The sequence below is a fragment of the Sinocyclocheilus rhinocerous genome, unplaced genomic scaffold (genome assembly GCF_001515625.1).
Source record: "Sinocyclocheilus rhinocerous isolate Xijiao unplaced genomic scaffold, SAMN03320098_v1.1 scaffold103, whole genome shotgun sequence".
In the NCBI taxonomy this organism is placed as follows: Eukaryota; Metazoa; Chordata; class Actinopteri; order Cypriniformes; family Cyprinidae; genus Sinocyclocheilus; species Sinocyclocheilus rhinocerous.
In genome coordinates, this window is record NW_015629204.1 from 351,801 (window position 1) to 365,549 (window position 13,749).

Below are 13,749 nucleotides of genomic sequence, written 5' to 3' on the forward strand. Positions count from 1 at the left end.
AAAAAAACAGTAGGTTTGCAACTAGGCTAGTCTGAGGAAAGGGAATACGGTTTGATGGAAACGACAACACACCTTTTCTCCATCTCTGTGTTTACTATGTTAGTGGCGGTCGCAGGTATTCACAGACAGGTGGCTGGAGGGAACTCAAACATGTTTGACTGTTTTCATCCCTGTTGAGCAAGAGGATGCATTGAGGTGTTGTTCTAGAAACATGTCCTACTTGGCGAAATCACGCAGCAGATTGCAGAATGATTTTCATAGTCAGGCTTCAGAGTTCCCGTTCCAACAATTGGTCTTTCACAGTTGAACAACCAGCGAGCCAAACTCTCTAATGCTCAGACTCTAGTTACATATTTACACCATTAGGAATCAGAGATAGCGTGACTCATTTTAGCCAGTTTAACACCATCTCTACATCTCGTGTCTCACCTTGTAATATTTCCCAACTCATTTACTCTGCTAATGTGTCACATTGACTATGAATCACTAGATGTCTCGCTCTCAGCAGAGTGAATCTAACTGCTTTAACCTTGAAAGTGACCCTATCAAAAGATCAGTTAATCTACTGCTATAATCTTCCTAATAACGCCCTTTTCTTCCCAGTGCATCGCCCTAAATCACCCATAGTCGAGGTGACATTGATGCTGGATATATATATTGGATTGATCCATTTAAGAGCTATAAAAGAGATTTTGGGCAATGGCCAGTGCGAGGAGATTTTGCGAAGTCAATTTGAACAATTTACAGAGGCCACGACTTTCCCACTTTGGCGAATCAAAGCAGGGGTGACATCATACTGTGATAATTTATGAGCGCTTATGAACATTGAGCCGCAGGGTGATGATAGATGAGCAGTTTCACATATCAAGTGAATTCTGGGAACTTCACTTTATGGTGTTAATAACACATAACTGTTGCCACTGTACTTGTTGGCAACAGAAGTGGAACTGGATATGATATTTATATATAATAGGGCATTTATTTAGACTTTTTTTTCCCTGACATGTACATTCTCGTAACCATAATGCAGCCGGACATTTTTTGACTTTCCTTTTGTGATTTTGTAAAACAGTATGTATGCATGTATGTATGTTTAAAAAAGTACATTTAATTGAATAAAGTATTACAAATTAGAAGTTATTATATAATAATCCAAAAAATTACTAGTGATATTTTTATATTGATTTTTATAACTAATTATTTTCTTCTTATTTTATTTTATTTTATTTTATTTTTATTTTATTTTATTTTTTGGTGCAAAATATGACCCAGAAATGTTCTTCCAAGTTTTGGGAGATTTTTCCTCCTTTGTAAATTGCATTAAATTAACAAATAGTTTTATAGTATTTCATTTCTGTATTATGTTGCCTTGGAAAACCATTTTAATGTAATATGTTATGTGCTCTTATTTCTGTAGTGCTAAACATGATCAACTCAGATCAACTTTTGATCTCCAGCCTTGACGCTTCAAACTCTTCCAGCTTCAGTAGAGTCTATTTCGCTTTTGTTTACATCACAAACCTTCTGTTGACTTCAAGGCCAGAATGCATCATTTATATTGTGAGCAATAAAAGCATTAGTACAGCAGTTGAATGTTGGGTTGTTTTATGCACAGATTTCTGAGAACTAAATGACCTTGGGACCAAGCCAAATACTGATTTTTTGATGTATGTTTTACTCAAATTGGGTTGACGTTTCAGCAATGTGCTGTAGTTTGAGTGTCGAGTGTATTTAGACAGATTGACCAGCATATGTAATAGACAGGGCACGTTAAGCCCTGTCGTTTGCATGTAATGACTGTCTGATGTCTGGGATCTGCAGGTATGTTCTGTGTTAATGCTCTGATAAGCCAGTGCAGCTGTCATTTTCAGTGTCTGTTAGTAGTAAGTGCTTTGTTCTCTATTTGTTTCTTCTTGTGTGTGATTAATCAGGCTGTTAACTGGTTACCTTTAGAGTCATCAATCCACATTCATTCAGTCACTCCAGGTGATTTGTACTTAATAATGTTGAGGCTCAGGTTTTGAGTAACAATGAATAATCACATAAAATGTGGCTTCCTTGTTCATAAATTAAATTTTGAGGTACAAATTTCGTAGTATGTTAGAACGGATCTCAGAAAGGATTTACACAGCAAGATTCATACAGATAGACAAGCTTTTAAAGGAATAGTTCACCCAAAAATTTTAAAAATTGCTGAAAATCTATTCATCCTCAGGCCATGCATCCAAGATGTAGATGGGTTTGTTTCTTCATCAGATTTGGAGAAGTGTAGCATTACATCACTTGCTCACTAATGGATCCTCTGCAGTGAATGGGTGCCGTCAGAATGAGAGTCCAAACAGCTGATAAAAACATCACAATAATCCACACCACTCCAGTCCCTCAATTAACATCTTGTGAAATCAGAAGCTGAGTGTTTGTAAGAAACACATCCATCAAGACGTTTTTAAACCTCAAACCATCACTTTTGGTCCAGATATGAGTCCATAATCTATAATAAAGTTTCCTCCAGTGAAAAATCACTTGTTGTCTCTCACATATTTTAGCAATGTTTTTAAGAAGACAAATGTCTTCATAATAAATTTGTTTCTTATAAACATGCAGCTTTTTTCTTCAAAGAATGTTAATTGCTGGACTGGAGTGGTGTGGATTGCTTGTGGATTATTGTGCTGTTTTTATCAGCTGTTTGGACTCTCATTCTGACGGCACCCATTCACTGCAGAGGATCCACTGGTGAAACAGTCATGCTGAAATGTAGTGTTAAATTTTAAGACTTGTAAACCTTATAACTCATACATAACATATGCAAAATCATGCAATGTGCAAGTGCAATAATTGGTTAGTATATGCCTTAACTCATCATTAGTTCATAAGTAAACTTTAATTTAGGTATTAGTACATGATTATTCATGTACTGTTATTGTAAAGCATTACTGTTAAGGTTAATTAAGTACAGACTTAATCATCGAAGAATTTTTTTTAAGCTAAGCAGCATATGACCACCAGAATTCCTTTGCTTAAAAATCTCTGTATCAATCCTTGAAGGCAATCAATATCTCCAAAATAAGTTTGACATGAAACTGCACAATGTTATATGTTCAAGTACAAACATTGGATGTATAAACATGCCTGAAGCTGCCATTTAAGACAGCGAAATGTTACCGCTCCTTGATATAAAATAGCGCAGCTTGTTTTACAGCCTGATGGCTGCCATTGATCAAATAAATATCCCAACTCTCGGAATGGTAGAGCAGCCCTCAAGGAATTTCATCCAGAAATGGTGTGTTTGGATCGACAGTCCATTACAATATTTTACTTTCATTGCCTCAGGTGTCATCTCAGACACTGCCGCATGAATGCAAAAGACAGAAATTACATCGACAGTGTACGCAAATAAAAAAAAGTGACAGATTAGATTAGAATTTTAAATTCCCAGCATTTAAATGGAAATCTTTCAAAGATGTTTAAATGTAAAATGTTTTTATAAAGCACACTGATTACATTTGACCCATTTTCTGACAAGCAGAGAGATTAAATATTGCCTTTAAAACCATATTAAGACCTCTGTGAGATGCAGAAAATATGAGTTTGTTCGGGCAAAACTTGACGTCAGTGTGCTAGAACATTATAGGCTGTTGCCAGGGAGTTGCTTATTTACTGGCCCAAGACAAAAAAAAAACACCCAAAAGTGTTTCTGGTCCCTCCTTAAAATGTAAGTCTATGGGATTTTTCTACCAATTTTATCTCCCGGAAAATGTAAATGGTGCAGAAGAGTTGCATGCTGAAGTTTCATACTTATGGTTAAGGTTTTGAACCGTGTATGTTATGACAGATGTGTCTCTTATGATTCCATCAGTGTCTTCCAGTTTTAAGTTCTCATGATTTTGGTGTTGTACATCCTGGGACAATTTCAGCCCACACACTCCCATTTCATTCTGTTCTTTCATCTTCTTCCCTCACTTGAGAACGCTCATTTCCAAGTTAGTCGAAATGTTGCATAGCCTCTGGATAAATTAAGAAAAATTAAGATCTCTAGGATTTAAGAATAAATTTCACATTATAGAGAATGGCTTCTGAAATGGGGGGGGGGGGAATCATTTATTTTCAATACGTTCAATACTACTTTAATAATTTTTTAGCAATAATATATAAATATTTTAAGACAGACCTACCATGAGCTCTGAGATTGTTCGGTGATGATATATGCTTCTGTAGAATCAATAAGTCACAGTAATTTCAGGTGCATTTGTAAAAAACAAGGTTTAATTATTGAATTCCTATAGTGCTCTAACAATTGATGTAGGGGAATTATGTTTGATTTATTAAATTAACTTTATATATAAGGTATTTTATACAATAAAAAATGAAAGTGAATACAGTACAGTGGATTACTGTATTGTTATTGTTAACTAAAACGATTAAAACATCATTTTTATTAATTGAAATAAAGCTGAAATAAAATATAAATATTATATGAGAAACCCTACGAAACATTTAAATAATAAAAATACAAATTTAATCTAACTAAAATAGAGTAAGTTTAAGTACTAAAATTACTGAAAATAAAACTGCAATAAAAATCAAAATAAATGAAAGCAAAACGGAGTATAATAATAATAATAACAATAACAAAAATGACTAATGCACATAATAAAATTACTAAAACTAAAATAAAAACTAAATGAGAGCTAAACAGAGTTATTAAATAATAATAATAATAATAATAATAATAATAATAGTAACAAATGCACACAAAATGACAAACTAAAAATAAATGAGAGCTAAACTGAGTTATTAAAAAAATAATAAGTATAAATAATATTTAAAAATAAGAAATATAAATAAGAAATGCACATAACAAAATTACTAAAACTAAAATGGAAATGAAACCTGAAAATACACTAATCTGATATATAAAATAATTCAAATGTTAATAAATACTATAATACATACAGTGGGTACGGAAAGTATTCAGACCCCCTTAAATTTTTCACTCTTTGTTATATTGCAGCCATTTGCTAAAATCATGTTTAAAGAGGTTGATTTTTTTTTTTTCTCCGATTTTGAACTTTTAGACGTTTCACTTTAAGTCAAAGTTTATAATCTTGTAATCACCTTAGAGCTGGTTTGTTTGGTTCACAGCTTAAAATAATTTATTGAAGAATTTTTAATCAGTATACAGAAATAAATAAATAAAAACTTTTCAGTATTTCAATACAATGCATTATCATTTATGGAAAAGAAGTCTGTTCTTTTTAGCACAGAACATACAGGAAGGTCATCAGTCTGGAACTGATGGTGGTTTAGAAAGGTCTGGTGTTTACAGTCTTACCACAACACACCACACACATTTCATGCTCGTACCTTCTGCTCAGCTTTTAATTACCAGTATGGCACCCTCCACGCGCGCTGGCTCAGACCTCCGACCATCTGCGGCAACAGCCAAGGGACCAAACCAATGAGCCTCATTTAACACTTCCTCCAGCCGACACTAGAGTTAGCGCTCACACCGCGCGTGTGAGTTTCGTGTCAATGGACTGCTTGCAGTTTACATAATCTAATCTGAAATTCAAAGATTAAATTAATCCGATTATTCAAATCTGATGTTCATCACACTATCTATTGGGAATCAAAGCAGTGAGTGTTTAAATCCGCTCAAACCTGAGAAAAGAAAAGAGCACAGCTTCACTAAAGGCCATGTGCATATGCAACACTGTCTCAGTGCAAAAACATGCTTCTCTTTTCACAATACCATGTTTTGACCTCAAAACACTTTTACCATAGTGCTTGATTGTAAACTAATACATTCCGACATTTGAATCACATAACCAGCAGCACATACAGTATGTGGCTTTTCTGATGTAGTAAACTTGCTCAGTAGCGCACCTGGTACAGCATTGGACTTGCCCGGGCCTGGAGCCCTGTGAATCATGAGTCACGATTAAACAGCTCAAAGATTTGTAGAAGCAAACTAAAATGACATGGTTGCTTCAGCAGTTGTGTTGTTATATCACGCTTGCTTTTGTTTACACTATCAGTTATGTTTTGTGTAGGGTTTAATTAAGTTAGTACTTTTTTTTTTTTTAACTCGACACAGCATTAACCTTTCAGCACCACTCACCAGATATTTAATTTGTGAACTACTGTGATACTTAAAAGCAACATAATAAAACATACACGTGGATAAAATACATGTATTAGTGCCACTCAATGGACATCTCACTTTCAGTGGCGTAGCGTCTGTGTATGCAGGGTATGCAGGTGCATATGGGCCCGGGCAGTTCGGGGGCCCGCCGAGCTGGGGGGAACTTTTAATTGAAACGAGGAAACGAATAGAGCCCTGCATGGGCCCGGCCCTTGTCCAACAGCCTATGAGAATTCTTGGCCCGAGTCCGACTGGATACCGTGACTTGTTTCTCTCTCTCTCTTCCCCATTACACAGCTATTAAAATAGTTTAATGGCAAAGTGGTCATATTTCTTTCTGTTTCTTTATTAAGTTAATTTAGAAATATGTTTGGAACATGTTATGTTTGTTGAATTCAAGTTTTTGTTTTTTAAAGGAACGACCGAGCGGCAGCGGCAGACAGTGAGTTGAGCATTACGTTTGATCAATTTAGCCTTCTTAAACAAACACGACTTGCCTAAAATAAAGAGACATAAAACACTTCATGCATTTCACAGTATTAATTTAAACATTTAACCTAGATAAATGAGCGCTGTTAGGCGCAAATCCAATCGTTTGTGCAGAGAGTGGAAGCTAAAGCGCGCTTTGCAGGACATGGAGGCGCCAGCGCGATCACTTGCATTTTTTTTTATAACAGTGGAAACTTAAAAATACGCCATCATTTTTGCTCATAAAGGTAAGAGTATACATCATTCGGAACTGCAAAGGGTCTACTTGTATTTGTGTGCACTCACAATATCAACAAAACCTTGTGCTTTTGTAAAATAAGGAAAACAAACAGGATGCGCTTTCTGTCGTCTTGGTCTTGAGCAGGAGCGCTTCACCGACATGATAAATATATCTATAGAATGCTTAAAATTACTATTTTTAAACGAAATAACTCAAATCGAAAATAAAAACTCTTTCATTATGTAATCCGTAAAGATGCATTTCTCTCTAGAGGCACGTCCAGTTAGGAGATGGCGAGTCAGGTTCGTCAAATTCATTTTTGCAACATTGACTCAGAAAACATTAGTTTATTAACAAATAATTCAAATATCCCCTCACGATTTTTTACTTTTTTTTGTTTGTTTTTTATTTATTTATTTGTTTGTTTGTTTTTTGGGCCGCTGTGCCAAAATTGTGTTTGCATTCAGTAGCCTATTTGGCAGCATTGTGAAAACTTGAAACATCATTTCCAAGCATTAGCCTATCCCGTAAATAAAACAGCTTGTGAATAGTCACGATTCACGTAACGTTATTTACTTCCGAAAAATCAACGATAGGGCCTAAGTTAAGTTAACCGAGTTGGAGCCCATAACGTTTGGGGGGGCCCGTACAATTTGTTTGCATATGGGCCCGGGGCTGGCTCGCTACGCCACTACTCACTTTGAAAGTGTCAAGAGAGGTGCAAGAAGCAGCAATATCATTTTGCAGAAAGGTTTTTCCAATAAGCCTGGGTTGTTCTTTTTAGAGCTGACAAACATTCACTTACTTTGATATATGTAAAAGTTCTGTATTTGTTTTATTTGACTATTTATATAATTTGATTAAATAGTTTCATTACAATATAGTTAAAAAATCATTTACACACCCTCATGTTGTTCCAAACCTGTATGAATTTCTGTATTCTATGAATACAGAATAAGATATTTTGAAGAATGTTGAGGCATAAAGACAACTGGACTTTCATTGCTTGGACAAACAACACTGAGACATTTTTAATTGACTGAGACTGAGAGATATAGACAAATTACCAATCCAGAACTATGCAGATTTACAAGAAATTAAATAAAATTACTTTTAAAGAAATGGAGCTATTCACATTTGCTTTTTGTGGAGGATTTCAAATTATTATCACAGTTCAAGAAATTTCACTTACAAGCTAAACACTTTGATGTTTGACATCATTAATTAAACGTTACACTACTTTTTGCAACTTTAAAATTTAGAATTAATGGTGGTTTGGGACAAATTTTGAGGTTAATTGCTACAAAAAAAAATCATTATATTAATAGGCCTAATTCTCTTTTTGCCCGGAAGATCAAATGGAACTGTAGTTCAGTTGTGAAAGTGTCACAGGAATGGTAAAGCTAAATTCAACTGTGTTAAAAATGAAAATGAATTTTAGACACTTACATACTGTATATATGCACAAATAACATGAAAATATGAAAATTATTTATTTATTTCTGAGGAAAAAATTGAAAATAATACACGGTAACTCCTCCAATTCTGTTTAAAAGCATCTTGGGATGGACCTTGTGGAGTTGATTGGAAGAATATGTGGAGAAAATGCATGTGGAGATGTTATGCCGTTTGAAACACCCTCTCCACACCCTTTCTGCAAAGTTTTGAAGGCTGCATGAGGTCTTAGCATCTTAGTGACTAACATAATCCCACATTAAACCCAAACCACACAATTTCCTTTTTCTAGAGTAGTATTTCCCAAACGATCTCATAGGGGCTCACACTAACCCCTCCCTGCCTTCAACCAGGCCCACATATACAGTGGGTACGGAAAGTATTCAGACCCCCTTAAATTTTTCACTCTTTGTTATATTGCAGCCATTTGCTAAAATCATTTAAGTAAATTTTTTTTCCTCATTAATGTACACACAGCTACGGAGCCCCTAAAGGGACATGGTGGTGGAAAAAAATCAGATTGAGTGAAAAAATTTGGGGTGGGAGGAAAAAATATTTGTCAGATTTTTTGCGTTCTCTCGCAAAACTTTTGCGTTCCCTCTCGAAACTTTGCGTTCCCTCGCAAAACGTCTGAATACTTTCCATACCCACTGTACACACACACACCCCACACTGTTGTCAGAGCAGTTCCACTGGGCTGAATTTGATCGAAAACATCCTGACACTCAATTAATTTCATGTGGTCTTACTTCACAGACAGGCCCCCTAATTATACGTCAGTTCCACAATTACACCCTTTGCAATGGTGAGTGGGCGATGGACAGAATTGCTAGTTGTTACACATGTCAGTGAGGGCGAACCTAATCCCTTTCCCCTGGGAAAATGTTTGCCCTTGGTTGCATGTGTTTTGCAGGGATGCGTTAAGCTTACTTCAATCACACAGACAGATGTGAACAAACAAGTAACCCTCAACGCCCAACTCTGAACCAGCTCCCTTACTGTGGGCTGAAGCATTTGCACAGGGAAGCCAAGTTCTCATCAACGCACCGCACGATAACCACACCAGACCTAATGTTTTGATGGGAGTTGCACTTTGCGGAAATGGTGTTTTGCTTGCATTTATATAATTTCAATCCTGTTTCTTTTGCATAAATTGCAAATTCGAGCAAAATTACAATAACCTTGATTTCATGCTCCAGCTGAAATGAATGCGATGTTAATGGGAGGAAAGAGGATGTTCCAAACCTGATTATAGGCAATCATTAAAGCACACGTACTGATGGAAGCCAACAAAACGGTAGAAATATGAAATGGATGGACTCCTACACACTGACTCAGAGCAGAGGATTTGCTCTATTTGTATCTTGGTCTAAACGTTTAACTTGGACTTTATTTTTTTGCAACCAATAAGTATGTATATTCTTAAAGTAGGAATTATTTCAAGCCCATCACTGATTTGAAACTCATGTGCTATAATTTAAACAAATAACAAGTAAATAATACATACGGGGATATAAAATAATGTGAACGCCAAATCATGGAAGCCTTAAACAGCCCAACTGTTTAAGGTTTTAAGAACAACAAACTTTATTATTATGACTGCGTATACAAAGCATGGCAAGACTTCATCAGCAGAGGCAAAAACTGAAAGTGAATGATTGGACAGTCATTCACTAAAGAATAATACCTCAGCAAAGTGAGGCAAACTTCAATATCCACTTTAAAGACCCTGTTTCCTCAATAACTGATCACAGAGAACTTAACGCCAACATTCCTGAAAAAGCTGCAACTGCTAAAACTTTAATTGCAGACACCAGTGCTAAAATGTAAAAAGGATGGTCTGATGGTTACAAAACCTGTACATTTGGACCCAGACAGTTAAAAGAACCTGAAACAATTTCTGAAACATCCTTGTTCTGATAGACCACATTCAACTGGAGACTATTCTGAAGTTGTATTAACCTATTCCAAGAAGTTTGGAAGCTGTAATAAAGTCAAATGGTGTTAAAACACCTTCATAAAGAAATATTGCCTAGGTGTTCACATTATTTTGTTCAACTCCAGTTGATAAGAAGTTCTAGAAAAAAAAACATAAAATGTCTTGTAAAAAGAATTTTTTTTAAAATAATTATGGGTAGAAGGCCAGTGCAAAAATGACTAATAAGAGCTAAAATATCTATATACTCCACACCACATTATTCATAGTCAATATTTTTATATTTTGTTCCAAGGAAAAGTTCTGTAAAAACAGAAATAAATTGAACTATTGATCTTGAAGAGGGCAAAATATGTGTACACATAATGAAAAGCTGGTGAAGATAGGAACGGAAAATTCAGTTTGAAACGCAATTTTTTTTATGGTGTCAGTCTTTCAAATTCAATGTATCAAAACATTATTTTTAAAAGGTGAAATGTCATAGCAGGATTGAACAAAATGTGAAGAAAAAAATTCTGCATTTTCTCTGAATGTAAAAAAACACTTACAAAAAATAATACTTTTACTGAATGCACTGAAGATGCACTGAATTGATCAAACGTGACAGTAATTGTACATTTACATAGTTACAAAAATGCATATTTCAAATAAATGCTGTTTATCATGGTTTCTACAAAAATATGAAGCAGCACGACTGGTTTCCACATCGCTAATAATCAGAAATGTTTCTTGAGCAGCAAATCAGCATATTAGAATGATTTCTGAAGGATCATGTGACTGTCAGACTCTGTTCCTGTCTTGTGTTTTGTTCTCCAACCCCATGTGCTCCATTACCCAGTTTTCCCTCATGTTTGATTATGTTTATTGATTTCAGGTGTTCCTCACTGTGTCCCTCCTCTAGTCCTGTGTATTTAAAGCATTTCCTGTTTTGAGTTCTCTGTGCTGACTTGAACGTCGATCCCGTTTCCTACGTGTGTTTCCATTGATGTCATTAAAGACTGTTGGTTATGATTCTCCTGCATTCTCCTCGTTCCTCGCTCCTCACCGTAGGCACATCGTGACAGTGACACTGGAGACTGGAGTAATGATGCTGAAAATTCAGCTTTGATCACAGCAATAAATTACATTTTAACAGACATTCACATAGGAAGCAGTTATTTGAAACGGCAATAATATTTCACAATATTACCGTTTTTACTGTATTTTTGATCAAATGAATGCAGCCAAAAATCTGACTGACCAAACTTCTGACGTAACTTTTGAGTCAATGGTTTTGCATCATGTTTAAACAAAGCAAATTCATAATATGACTCAAAAGTTACTAAGATGCAGTCGTTGTGACAGCTCCCATGTGTTGCACAAGGCCTGCTCTCCCTATTTGTGGATGTCTCTGTTCCTCTGGCTTGGGGGTTCGCTGGAGTTGGCAAAGGACTGCACTTGTCTGAATTAAGCCTCTAAGGAAGTAACTTAGCTTTGAGTTGCCACATACTTCCTATAGCATCTCCTTCAGTCCGTCGCGTTTCTTTGTTCCTCAGACTCCCTTTATGTTCCTGTCATTTGGGAAGGACACTATCACCGCTGTCCTACTCTTGTTTATGTCTAGCTGAATGACCACTACTTACTCCTCTGTCTGGATCAGGAAGTCCCTCAGGATATTACACATGCTGTCGTCCCACTACTTTCTATGAATCCTCTCACTTGCACTCACTCACTCAAAAATGTATTTACCATAATGTTGTTTCAGACCAGTATTATGTGTTTGTTTGTTTGTTTTATTTATTTATTTATTTGCAAAATATGAAAGAAGATATTGTGATTTTTTTCTTTTCTCCTGTACAATGAATGTGAATGGGGTCCAAAACTACATTGAACTTGATTTTACTTTCAATGTACAGACAAAAAGATTATGACCACATTTTTCAAAACATATATAATTATATCAATATATAATGTGGGATATATTGTTTTATGTCCCACAACAGGGAGAAAAAAGTTATATCGGTTTGGAACATGAGGGTGAGTAAATGATGACATTATTAATTTTTGCATTTGACTATATTACAACACACCACCACAATATTCACAAAATTTGATGTAGGATTCAGTTTGGAACTACTTTCACTTAGAAATTGCTAGCAAATTTCACAAATAATTACAGAAACAGAAAGTTCACACTGAAATAAACACTTTTGAAGTAGAAAAAAATTTTGAAGTAGAAAGGCTGAAATAGTAATTTCTAGTAAAACATACTTCAACCATCTTTGTACAACTTTGTACAATTTGTGTACTTTGTCAAAGTGAACAAAAACAAAAAAGATTTGTATTTATTTATTAGCAGAGATTTATTTCATATTGATTTATTATGAAGTGTAACCACTGACTTTAAGTAAGAGAACCATGTGGTCAAAAAGCATTTATGTGTCACTCCCTCAATTATGATGTCAGAAAGATCAAACTATTATTTTTAAAGGGGGAAAAGGTCCAACCCAGTCCTGAGGGTTATACAGGCTTCATGCCAGCATAATGTATCACACGCAGCATTTGCACAGTCAACACAAGGTCAACAAAAGAAAAATCTGCGTTTAATTAATATAGGCAAACGGGTTCAATCTTAACGAGCTATTTATCCAACAATGAGGGGAAAAGTGCAGCGCTCTGCGATAATCCATAGTTACGTTACAAATCCGGCTTGTGAAGGACACCAACCCATACTGCCATCTCAACGTTTCCACCATCAACAGACGGTTGATCCATACAAAATCAATGTGCGTGTTGTTTGGTGAATAGAGCTATTTTTGTTTGGAACATAATTGTACTGACAAAACAGAAAAACAGAACGATTAGCTTCGTGGACGTGCAATGCGAGCATAACCATAGTTGTACTTGCACAAAACATATTTTAATGCCACAAACAAGAGCATAATGGGTTGGTGGAGTCTTCATTTTACATAAAAGGCCCTTCGCATGACGCAGTGAGGCTAATAAAGGACGAGGAGAAACCTTTTGCGCTATTTGTCTTCTGGAAGACATAATGAATTTGCTATATGAAGTCTCTGGGCTTGTAAAACGTAGAGTCAATAAAGCAGCACACAACACTCGTGACAGGTGAATTTAATGGTAAAAGCTTTTGGAACGTTCCCACTCCGCTTAAGCCGGTGATATCACCTTACTTGAGATAAACAGGATAGAGTGCTGGAATAAGACAAAGAACAGACAACAGATGGGGAAACTGCATAGTGTGCAAGTAAAAAAAAAAAAAAGGAGAAAAAAACAAGCTCTAATCTTGGAAGGGCGCTGAGCCAGAGCTGTTTTTCATAGGCCTTCAGCAGAACATGTCCCAACCCTCATCAAATCACTGTCCTCAAATTTGTTGGGAAAAGACACACACAGATTTTTGACTATCAGCATTAGGAATGTGAAAACCAATCCACTAGGGGATCTGTGGAAGATTTGTGAGGAAAACCACCCTCAAAACGTCTTATTGTATTATATGAGTTGTGAATA